At 42.2% G+C, this 12,996-nt stretch overlaps 1 long non-coding RNA gene across 1 annotated transcript in view; it reads left to right on the top strand.

Annotated features, from left to right (window-relative positions):
- Positions 1-6,494, top strand: part of LOC149441924 (uncharacterized) — a 66,893-nt gene extending 60,399 nt beyond the window's left edge. Inside the window, exons 2-5 of the long non-coding RNA XR_016307269.1 lie at positions 5,651-5,777; positions 5,867-5,966; positions 6,072-6,184; positions 6,293-6,494. This is a non-coding gene — a long non-coding RNA (uncharacterized LOC149441924). The remainder of the gene's footprint in view (positions 1-5,650; positions 5,778-5,866; positions 5,967-6,071; positions 6,185-6,292) is intronic.
- The last annotated feature ends 6,502 nt before the right edge of the window (positions 6,495-12,996 follow it).

Raw genomic sequence — 12,996 nt, 5'->3', positions numbered from 1 at the left:
AAGAGCTCTGTGAGACACGTCCGCTCACTTGCCCGTCCAGGCCATGCTCCATTCATTTTTATAATTGCAATGGCACCATTAGGCTGCAAGGTAAAGGTTAACTGAAGATGGCTGACTTTTACAAGTAAGAGTTAAGAGATGACAGCATTTGTAATAAAACAGGAAAATAGTCTCTTACTGTGACTTCACTCTGACTATATTGTAGAGCTTCTAATGAAATAGATTCCAGCTGAGATTGTACATGTAGATAGCAATTTTTTTTACTATCAACATATTTGTAGTATTTTGAGTGTCTGAATAAAACTTTGGTAAGATTAGGCAGTAATAAGGAATGAAAATGTACAAAGTATCCTTAAAGTGTTACTAAACCCACAACAGTAAAATTAGTCTGTATATGCAGTAAAGCATGCTTGTTATACTCATTGTGCACAAAGTCTGTTTGATCCTGTCTTCTCTGATCCTCCCCTTCTTCTACTGTCCCCAATCCATCTGCTGATAGTACAGAGTACAGAGTTTTTTTTTCTTTGGGAGGGTGCATGTGATCAGCACAGGGCCAATCAGCACTGTCCAGACAGAGGGTCATGGGTTATGCAGCCTCATAGGACAGTTAAAGCAGAATGAGAACTCCTCCTACAAGCTTTAACTAGCGCTCAGCTGATAGAAGTCACAAGACTGCTATATACTGCTGATGAGAAAAGGTGTTTAGCAGTTTATATTTACTAAAAGAATTGCATTCCCATGTTCTGTGTACTGTGGGAGACCAGATATAGTGAATGCAGGGTCTTGGGTTTAGTAACACTTTAAAGGGGAAAATAATATTTGAGTTATTATTGCAGTGTTTACTTTACAGTAGAATTCAAGTCTAACACTAACGATTCTTAAAAATGTTCTCTACCCCCTCTTCCTACCTATCCTGTGCAAAAAAGATCTGTATCTGTGTCAGCTGTAGGGGAAAGGAGGGGGCACCTACATTGGCTAGGCGATGAGAGCCTATGGGTGACATCATGGAATTCCCAGTCATTGTCGAGCTCTCCATGACACAGGGTGCAAAAGTTGATTGAGAAAAAATGTAAGTATACTGATTTTTTCACACAGGGTAGCCGGGATTGGTAGGAGGTGGGGGGAGGGGAACCATTTTAAAAATAGTTATTTTTAGGTTTGAATTCCACTTATAAAAAATTTGGATCAGAATTTCACTTTTTATGAACTAGCTCTTTCATAATTTTGTTTTTGCATTAAATATGTTTGTAGAGGTTTAAAGAGATTTGTAGTTTACCCACTAAAGTTGACATTTTAGTGGTTTCATTTAGTTGCTCTATCTCACTTAAGGCAAACCTGCCCCAAAACGAAAACTGCCATAAAAGCTGTACCTGTAAAGAAGTGAGGGAGTACTTGCCTCTCTTACTGCTCGTGCTGAACACCACTATGATCTATAGAAATGCTTTCTGATAAAATGAACACTTCCAGAGGTGCTGATCTCCTGGTTCCCTGAAGTACTCAGTAGTTTTTCTTGTCAGCCTTCAAGCAGGACACAGTAATGACATGGAGGTCAGTAGAAGAAACCATTGAGTGCTGTGGGGGAGCAGGTTCAACACTCCTGAAGGAGTGCCCTCCTACTGAAGACTTCTTTGGATGGGAGCTGTGTTCGGTGAAAGTTGTGGCAGAATAGATAAGTATTTACCTGTTTCTTTACAGCTTTTATGGTCAATTTTAGTTTTGACACTAAAGGAACACTGGGTTGTGTTGGAATAAGAGCACATTGTTTCCACTCCTGCTTTATGTCTGGTACAGAGTTTTTTTTTTGTTCAACCTAGCAGGCTGAACAAAAAAAAAAGGATAGATCGCCATACTAACTAAGCAATACTTTTAAAAGGCCACTATCAGTTTTCTACTACTTGCTACTTGAAGGCCTAAGAGATTTTTCTTTGCTGCTTTGAGGTATCCTGTACTCAGGGGCGGACTGACCATTTGGAAACTCTGGCACTGCCCGAGGGCCCGGGGTCAGTAGGGGGCCCCATGAGATGCCCCTGGTACCGTTTTCATAGGCTTTTTGGAGTTTGGGCAAGGACACAGGGGCCCCATGATCCCCTATTGCCCGGGGGCCCCATGAGTTGTCAGTCTGCCCCTGCCTGTACCCCTAACCCTTTCTCTACAAGGTGTTGAGCAAATAAATCTCTAGAATCTACAGAGCCTAAAGCCTAGATGTCGCTAATAATGGATCAGTGTATTGTTGGATGTAGCTACAGAATGGGTCACCAGGAGACAAAATCCAGTAAATCCTTAAGGAGTGAATGTTACATATTGTATTATTACAAATACTTACATAGAAACAGGGTCTTTCTAAACATTAACACACTAATACAGTTACTGTACTGTGTTTATGTCAAGGTGATCCCTTGTGTACGGTTAAAAAAAGTATTGAAAAGATTAAATATACCTGTTAGCAAACAATGAGGTTATAAATTTAAGTAAAGTCAAGTAGTGAAAAGTGATTTTTTTTTTTTCGTTTTTTATTGTTTTGGTTTCTATTGAATACTTCCTTTTGCACAATGCTCTGTCTTACTTCATGCACCATAATGTTTATCTGTCTGCTAAGTTGAAATGCTAAATGGCATGCAATACAGGATATCTCACAGGACATCGTAATCACATGCCTAAGTGGATAAAAGACGCTGTTTCCTAAAGAAATTAGTTTTTACCAAAAGCATTGTTAAATAAGCCCCTCGCTTTCATATAATATGGTGCATCCACTGCTGCCCTGTGAGAGCGCTCAGAGCTGGCAACATGTTGCTCGGGCACCAGGCAGTATTTATTTTAATTTTTAAAAATGGTGGTAAAGGAATTTTGTAAATGTTCTCCAAAGAGTGACACAATATTCAGCTTATTTAATTTGGCCAACAAAGTCAGTAATAATATAATATCCATATTATATTTTTATCATTTTTTTTCACACAAATAGAGCTTTCTTTTGGTGATATTTAATCATAACTGTTTTTTTTCTTTTTTGCGGAATAAACAAAAAAAAAAAAACATTTTGAATTAAAAAACGCCTTTTGAATTAAATTTTTTTTTTCTCAAAATACTGTCACCAGTGCAGTACAGTGTTATCAAATGACTGGAGGGGCGGTGATCAGGGACACTGGTGGCAGGATGTTAAAAAAAAGTGTTTTTTTTAATAATTTTTTTTTCTTTTTAACAGACTGTGACCAGAGCAAAATAATGTTACCATAGTGACATTTTACTACTATGGGGAAGTGATCAGAATTTTCTTTTAACACTGCTTATACCAGTGAATTTCACTGATATAAGCAAACATTTTTACTGAATGAAATTGATTCATTTACTGTTTACTATTGTGGTTAGCTGTGATTGGCCACAGCTAATCACATGGTACAGATGGGATGTGATTGGTTCTGTCTGTACCATGTGATCACTGTGACCAATCACAGGGATCAACACAATTGTACACAATGGATGGCATGAATGAAGGCCATCCATTGTGTACAATTGTCATGTGATCTGCTGTGATTGGTCACAGTGATCATATGGTACTTGCAGAGGCTGGTACACTGGTTAGTGTGTGATGGACACAATAGGTGACCCATCTCACCATAGCGTGGCCCATGGGGTGCTTCCGAGACACATTCCAGGAGGACCACCCAGAACATTGAATGCCCCACCCAGCCGTCTTTGGACTATAGGTTGGGAGGGAAGTTGAAGCATTTGTGCTGTAAGACTACAGAAATAATTTATTAGGCAAACAAGTATCCAAACTGCCACACACCAAAGAAAGCCCAGACAGATAAGAAATGCCTTCTGCCTGGCTCCATCCAGGACACACCCCTTCAATGCATTTCACCCAACTAACAGGGTGTAGTCATGGATGGATCCTTGTGTGCCTTGTGAGTGTGCACAGAGCTGGGGTGGGCTCTGCCCACACTGGCACCCTTTTCAGTGAGAGTCATCATAATCTGGGATGGAAACCTGGAGCGGCACCTGAAGTTTTTATGGTGTATGGTCACAGAGATAATGTAATATTACAGTTTTAATACAAATGCCTGAGAATTAGTGTTTCAAGTTTCAGACTAGGATGTATCAGAATGTAGATTGCTGTCCAAAAGTGAGCAGCTACTGCTGGACTGTCATGTTGGAAAACCCAGAATGCTTGGCAAACAAAGTGTCATGAAGGCATCTGTAGTAAACAAATACCCTCATAGCCTATTGTCACTGAAACAGGTCTCTCCATTGAAAAATTTTCCCACATTCCCTGTCTTGGTGTATACAGTAGTTTTGGATTTCTATCTCTTTTTGTCCTGACAATTTTCAACTGGACAAAAATAGAGAAAACATTTTCCTAACAGGAAGGAAGGCTTTCTTACTCCTCACCACTATTCAAAACTTTAAGTTTTTTTTTGGTTGGAGATATGTTATATTTATTAATAAGATGAGAATTTTACGTAAGTAATGTGCCACTAAAGGCCAGTTTATGAGTATTTAAAAAGTGTAAAATTAAAATTAACCATTTTCTTTTTAGGCTGGTCACACAGATTTTGTTTCAGATTTGATCTGTCAAGGTAATAATATTTACTGCAAAAAATATTTTCATGCCAGGGTATACCAAAACAATTCAAATTATGTCCAGTCAACTTATCAAACTTGAAACAGAATTTGACCATTATTGTCAAGTATTGCTATGTCAGGATTTAAAGTGGACTGAAAGGTCTAAATTAAATCCCTCCACCCTTCCCCCTTGTTGCTTTTACAGAAAAATAAACATAAAAGCAGTAAAATTATGAGACGTGCATGTAAGAAATTTTAAATTACTAGACACGTGCATGTAAGAAATTTTAGTTTTATTTCAAATGCATTCGTTCATTGAAGAATTTAGTTGCATCATATTAATTATGTTGAACCGATTTGTTTTCAGAAATTGTTTCGTATCTTCAGCATTCGTTTGATATATTCCTTTGTCCGGGTGGATTTAAAAAATGTTGCCATTTTTTCAGAAGTTTGCTATATATTTCGGGTGGATTTGACATTCATATATCAAAACTATTCGGAAGGATTCAATATTTTTGGACGCAACGGAATAAGTAGTGCAAAATTTGGTGGCCCCGAATTTTTCAATACCTAAGAATTGCATTAGACTTTGGAACTGATCTGACTGACTGTGACAATTACAAATTCAATTTAAATAAAAAAGTTACTTGAATCTCAATTATCAAACAAATTCAAAAATTTAATTAGTTTCCCCATGGACCCAAACTACTAAAGCATCAAGTGACGTCATCAGAATGAAACAAATGCATTGTCAATTTTGTTATAACACTTTTCTGGATTCCTTCACATTCATTACTATGTCTAATTTGGAGATTTATATACATCTGAATCTCTGAAAATTAAATTTTCATCCGAAAATTGATTCGTAACGAAACGCACATGTCTAAAAATGACTTGCCTGTCAGCTAGGGAGGTCTAATATACCTCTAATTCCCCAATCTTTATATAAACCAGAATGAAAACGTACCTCATATCATATAAAGAGCCACAGAAAAAAACATACCATTTTGAGTCGGCATGTTGTTTGGAGTGGTTGGAGCTGGGAACAGTATTGTTTACTGAATATGGTCACATATTTATATAATTACAGGAGCCATATGCGGATGATCCGGGTGACCGACACTGAAGAGTTGTTGGACAAGCAATTCAGTGATACTGCATAATTATTATTCGTGGGTGGACTTTATCTACCTCCACCTTGATGTTGGTACTACCAGGTATGAGTCTACTGATTTAGGGTGGAGTGGTATTGATGGAACAGTGAGAAATGTGGATGCTCCCACTGATTCTGTATTATTGTGTTTAGAATACTCTGTGTAGACTGGGCACAGGATATATCGCATGTGTTTGACATTGGCACGTGGCTAGATTTGCTGTCTACCTCTCTTGTCAGTGAACTACTCAGTGTGAGTCATATTTGGGATTTTTCTTGTTCCCCTCTTTTCCCCTCTTCTTTTCCCCTCCCCCCTTTCTGTTTTAGGATGAAATATGATTATCTGGTCTATTTACAGGACCTCATTGTGTGAGGTACAAGGGGATTGGGCCGTGTGTGCGAATGTTCATCTATGACCATTTTAATCGCTATGTGGATGCTGCTACCCTTTATTGCCACTCATGTTGACATGTGAGTCTGTGGAGAAGGTTTCGTTTGGTAAAGTTTGTGTAATAATTACAATTATTTAATTAATGTTTTGTGTATATATATATATATATGCATATATGTATATTCCAGCTAGGGCATTGGACTTCTTTGCCTCCAACTCTTTTGGGGTCCTGAGGAAGCTAATAAGTGAAACGCGAAACGCATCGACCTCTGGAGGACTTTGATGTCATGACATACAATGCTGTACACTATTGGGCTTATTGGCTAAAATACTGTTTTTATGGTACATTTTTGGAAGATATGTTTCAATAAACATGTTTTTACACAATAATATGAGGTTGTCTGTTTTCTGTACCAGTAAAGTCCCATTTGTTTTTTTCTGTGGTTCTTTATAATTCCCCAGTCTGTGGTGAATAGCCGGATTTATGTAAATCAGAAAGGCTGACTGGTCTGTCTGAGCACCTGCTGGACACAAAGCCCAACAGTATCAGCAGCCAAATACCACAATATTAGGGAATCAATGATCTTGCTGAAAGATAATTATTTTGATGTTTATTTTTGGGCAGCCAGCAGCAAGAGGGTGAGTGGGGAGGAATTGTACATTTTTGGTTTTTATCCATTTTAAAGGACTGATTTCTGGATAGTATTTTATCATTTAGTAAATCTAGTTATAAACCAATTCATTTTGCATTTCGTACTTGTAATTTAGTGTATCATGGACAAAACAGCACTGACATTCACTGCAGACACTCATTTAGAAACACAGAAAGCAACTTGACCTTATTAATGGCCATGTGGAAAGGAAGCATGGTACTGAAAATAAACACTGTTTCATAAGATGTGGCGTTTAAATTTACACTGTATTTTTGTGTTGTCTCCAGCTAGAGAATTTGAGCACCAAGGAAAGGCCTCACCTCTATGACCTTGTAGATCTAATGTTAGCTACAACTGGCAGTGCCAGATATGTGTATAGGAAATATATACATTAGTGTCTGTTCACTATGAGTAGGAGTTTTTCATATATATTTGATATTTTATCTCCTCATATTTATCTGATCAGAATGTTCCATTAACAAGGTCATAAATCTTTCATGGCATTCTTTTTCTTCATAAAATGTTTAACTATTTAAAGTTTGTTTTCTCATGAATTTGTACTGGAATTGTAACTTAAAAGCATTGTACGCTTTCAAATGTTTTCATTATTTTAATTAGGTATTAATGTAGTTATATTCCATGTGTCCCTTGTTTGCCTTATGTTGTAATGATGGCCTCATATGTTGTGGCTGCAGTTTGTAGTTTCAGGGTTCACTGAATCCCCTAAGTCCATGCATTCATTCACATAGCTTGTCCCGATTCACTAAAGGGACAGGCAACTTTTTGTTCTAGGACACACAGGGGTTTATTTACTAAAGCTGGAGAGTGCAAAATCAGACTCACTTCTGCATAGAAACCAATCAGCTTCTAACCTCAGCTTGTTCAGTGAAGCTTTGGCAATGAAACCTGGAAGCTGATTGGTTTCTATGCAGAAGGGAGTCTGATTTTGGACTCTCCAGCTTTAGTAAATAAACCCCACAATGTCCCATGCATGACTCACCATTTAATCTGTGTTGCATGACAAATGGCAAAGTGCAAATGGTAAGAATCTGCATGGTGAGCTTTTTGTTTATTGATCTACCTGTGTGTGTCTGTCAAATCTAATTACAAGTTAGTTCACACCTATAGAGGTTGTGTATTAACCTGTGCAGTGCCATACTCCAGTCCTCATATTTGAACACAAACTGAAACAGGAATGTTAAGATTTACTCTACTATAGGCTGTGTGTACAGTGCAATAAATGAAACTGCATGATCAATGCACACCTTATGCAGGTGAAAAACACAAGGGATTGCTTTACTAAAACTGCAGTGAAAAATCTGGTGCAGCTCTGCATAGAAACCAATCAGCTTCCAGGTTTTTGTTTTGTCAAAGCTGAAGTTAGAAGGTAATTGGCACCAGATTTTGCACTCTCCAGTTTTAGTAAATCGACCCCAAGTTATAGATAAGATTTATAATGCCTGTGACATATGTGTAAACCCAATCATTAAAATCCTATATAATCTTGAAATATTAATTTCCAAGGTAATTTTTTAATTATTTTAAATTTGCAACTTTCATTAAACAACTTTGCCATGAATACCCTTGTTGATTCATTTTCTGTTGGAGGTTAATGCTATGCGCCTGTCAGCCAATTCTTTTCCTGTATTATTCACTTCAAATGATAAAAAGTGCAGCACTACTCCCTAAAAAAACAAATAAAATAGAGTCCCTTTCAAAATAGTGCAATGCAACTTCATATATGATACTAATCACTCCCACCCCCCAAAAGGAAACCAAATTCCAATAAAAATCCACTCGCATTATATAGTGCACTTTACCCTAGTGTACCAAAGTAATAAAGTGCAGTAGTATAGTACACAATGAGTTATCAGCAGCTGATACACATAGAGATTCTCCCAGTTATGTTCTGGTTCGTGTGTGCATAATGATGTCACCTAAACTCCGTCCAATGCATTTCGTCACTGCATTTTGTCACTGTCACGTGACTTCCTCAGGGAGATCCTGACTTCTGGAGAGGATAGACGGTACCTGCAGGAATTGAATGGGAAAATGCAATTTATGGCCTAATATAATGTATAGGTCATGGAGAGCAGGTGAGAGCCCAACTGGTGTTAAGTACAGAGGTGATGGATAGAGATGAGCGAATTATTCAAAAATTCGGTTCGGCTGATTCGCCGAATTCGACGAATAAATTCGCTTCGAGCCGAATATATTCGCTGCGAATTTAACTTATAAAAAGGGTGTTTCTAGGCTTCAGAGAGCCTTTATATTAGTGCAGAACACTGTACCTTTAATTTAAATGCCCTTGAAGTCTGCTGGGGAAGAGAAATAATACTGTCAGTCAGTATGACATGCAGATGAGTGCCGTCGATCTTAGAATCACCGCACACTTCACTCATTTGGGCAGTCACGGGGCCAAAACCAGAGTGTGGAGCCACAGTGTGGCGGTGGAGGCAGCAGCAATGGGAGGCCATACAGCACCCTATGACAAAATGGAACCCACCAGCAGTGTGAGGAGACCTGAAAGTGGCACATGGCAGAGTGTGGCGATGGAGACAGCAGCAATGGGAGGCCGTACAGGGACCCATGACACACTCTGGACCTGGCAGCAGCATGAGGAGGCGGTACAGGGGCCCATGACAGATTACGGGCCTGGCAGAAGCATGAGGAGTCGGTACGGGGGCCCATGGCAGATTACGGGCCTGGCAGCAGCATGAGGAGGCGGTACAGGGGCCCATGGCAGAGTGGCGGAGCGTAAGCAGCTAAAATTGAAGGCCATACAGAGGCCTATGTTAAAAAGTCCCCCCAGCAGCAGCGTGGGGAGACGACTATCAAGAGTCCAATGGCAGAGTGGCGGAGCAGAAGCAGCTTCAATTGAAGGCCATACACAGGCCTAGGTTTAAAAGTCCCTCACAGTTAATTCCAATAACGAACTCTACTCCTCCGTGCAATCTACTTACGAGACCCTGGGCAGGTCTGGGTCCAATTTGTGGTAGAGACTGGTTTTGTTCAGCCATGCTTGAGCGAGTAATAACAGGTCTGTGCTGCCCTTTGGTGTCTGGCTTAATGCGCACAACACTGAACGTCCCAGCGTTTGTCAACGATTTGCCGTTAAGTGATGCAAACCCGCTGAACCACGTTCATGAGGAGCCGGTACAGGGGGCCATGAATCAGTATGGACCTGGCAGCAGCGTGAGCAGACGACAGAGGCACATGGCGCAGGGTGGCGGTGTAGGCAGCATTATTCTGAAGCCATACACAGGCCTAGGTTAAAAAGCGGAAGCCGTCAGCAGCGTGAGCAGACGACAGAGACACATGGCGCAGGGTGGCGGTGGAGGCAGCAGCAATGGAAGGCCATACAGCACCCTATCACAAAATGGAACCCACCAACAGTGTAAGGAGACCTGAAAGTGGCACATGGCAGAGTCTGGCGATGAAGTCAGCAGCAATGGGAGGCCGTACAGGGACCCATGACACACTCTGGACCTGGCAGCAGCAAGAGGAGGCGGTACAGGGGCCCATGGCAGAGTGGCGAAGCGTAAGCAGCCTAAATTGAAGGCCATACAGAGGCCTATGTTAAAAAGTCCCCCCAGCAGCAGTGTGGGGAGACGACTATCAAGAGTCCAATGGCAGAGTGGCGGAGCAGAAGCAGCTTCAATTGAAGGCCATACACAGGCCTAGGTTAAAAAGTCCCCCCAGCGGCAGCGTGGGGAGACGACTATCAAGAGTCCAATGGCAGAGTGGCGGAGCGGAAGCAGCTTCAATTGAAGGCCATACACAGGCCTAGGTTAAAAAGTCCCCCCAGCAGCAGTGTGGGGAGACGACTATCAAGAGTCCAATGGCTGAGTGGCGATCCGGGAAGTCAGCGTTGTGATTGCAGATGCAATGCAGAGATTCTATGAGGTGATGCCGTGGGTGCGAAGAAGATCATATACCGTCGTACTTCCATCCATAAGACGGAACAACCTGCGAACCGGGAGCTTTATTGCCCTGACCCGCTGAGCAGCTTCTGGGATACCCAAGAGGCCCATGGCAGAGTGGCGGAGCGTAAGCAGCTTCAATTAAAGGCCATACAGAGGCCTATGTTAAAAAGTCCCCCCAGCAGCAGCGTGGGGAGACGACTATCAAGAGTCCAATGGCAGAGTGGCGGAGCGGAAGCAGCTTCAATTGAAGGCCATACACAGGCCTAGGTTAAAAAGTCCCCCCAGCAGCAGTGTGGGGAGACGACTATCAAGAGTCCAATGGCTGAGTGGCTATCCGGGAAGTCAGCGTTGTGATTGCAGATGCAATGCAGAGATTCTATGAGGTGATGCCGTGGGTGCGAAGAAGATCATATACCGTCGTACTTCCATCCATAAGACGGAACAACCTGCGAACCGGGAGCTTTATTGCCCTGACCCGCTGAGCAGCTTCTGGGATACCCAAGAGGCCCATGGCAGAGTGGCGGAGCGTAAGCAGCTTCAATTAAAGGCCATACAGAGGCCTATGTTAAAAAGTCCCCCCAGCAGCAGCGTGGGGAGACGACTATCAAGAGTCCAATGGCAGAGTGGCGGAGCGGAAGCAGCTTCAATTGAAGGCCATACACAGGCCTAGGTTAAAAAGTCCCCCCAGCAGCAGTGTGGGGAGACGACTATCAAGAGTCCAATGGCTGAGTGGCGATCCAGGAAGTCAGCGTTGTGATTGCAGATGCAATGCAGAAATTTTATGAGGTAATGCCGTGGGTGCGAAGAAGATCATATACCGTAGTACTTCCATCCATAAGACGGAACAACCTGCGAACCGGGAGCTTTATTGCCCTGACCCGCTGAGCAGCTTCTGGGATACCCAAGAGTTTGGCTTCTGTGGGGAATATGGTTGAAAACTGAAACTTAAAGGCATGTTGACGGAAGGGCACCAGTGTCAGTGCTCCGGAGGGAATATAGCTTCAAAGCTGACACTTAAAGGTATATCGACGGTCAGAGACCACAGGAAGTGGAGCTTGCGTCTTAAATCGACTGAATGTGGCAGACGTGAAACGTCTACGGGCCGTATATGAAACGGGTTGTTCCTCTTTCTGGAATAAGTGTTGGAAATGGCCACTCTTTTTGGTGTGGCGTTTTGTCTATTTAATTCCGATAACGGACTCTACTCCTCCGTGCAATCTAGTTACGAGACCCTGGGCAGGTCTGGGTCCAATTTGTGGTAGAGACTGGTTTTGTTCAGCCATGCTTGAGCGAGTAATAACAGGTCTGTGCTGCCCTTTGGTGTCTGGCTTAATGCGCACAACACTGAACGTCCCAGCATTTGTCAACGATTTGCCGTTAAGTGATGCAAACCCGCTGAACCACGTTCATGAGGAGCCGGTACAGGGGGCCATGAATCAGTATGGACCTGGCAGCAGTGTGAGGAGACCCGAAAGTGGCACATGGCGCAGGGTGGCGGTGGAGGCAGCAGTATTCGGAAGACATACACAGGACTAGTTTAAAAAGCGGAAGCCGTCAGCAGCGTGAGCAGACGACAGAGGCACATGGCGCAGGGTGGCGGTGGAGGCAGCAGTATTCGGAAGCCATACACAGGCCTAGGTTAAAAAGCGGAAGCCGTCAGCAGCGTGAGCAGACGACAGAGGCACATGGCGCAGGGTGGCGGTGGAGGCAGCAGTATTCGGAAGCCATACACAGGCCTAGGTTTAAAACTGGAACCCAGCAGCGTGAGCAGACGACAAAGACGCACATGGCAGAGGATGGATCTGGCAGCAGTATGAGAAGGCGGTACAGGGGCCCGTGGCACAGTGTGGTGATGGGGGCTACAGCAACTGGATGCCAGAAAGTGGCCGATAGGGCTATATACTGCATGGAATTATAAAGTTGTAAAGACAGCGGCCTATAAGGCTATACACACTATAACAATCATGACTTGATTGACCATTGGCCTATAAGGCTATACACAGCATGAATATCATGACTTATTCTGAGAGTGGTTTGGAAGGCTATATACAAAAAGTAATTCATGAGCTGTCCGGACAGCGGACAATAAGTACATATATACAAATCAATTCATCAGCTGTCCAGCCAGCGGCCTCAAAGGCGACACATATAGAAAGCAATTCATGAGCTGTTCAGACAGCGGCCTCTAAGGCAACAGATATACAAAGCAATTCCCGAGGTGTTCAGGGAGCGGCCTGAACGGCTAGGTTATTACTAAATATATTTTTGTGGCCAAACATCGGCCTATAAATAGATGTCTACACAGTGACAAAA

The sequence above is a fragment of the Staurois parvus genome, unplaced genomic scaffold (assembly GCF_062004578.1).
Source record: "Staurois parvus isolate SC_StPar_1 unplaced genomic scaffold, SC_StPar_1.0 ptg000934l, whole genome shotgun sequence".
Classification (NCBI taxonomy): domain Eukaryota; kingdom Metazoa; phylum Chordata; class Amphibia; order Anura; family Ranidae; genus Staurois; species Staurois parvus.
The sequence above is the reverse complement of the archived record's forward strand: the minus strand, read 5'-3'. Positions and strand labels throughout refer to the sequence as shown.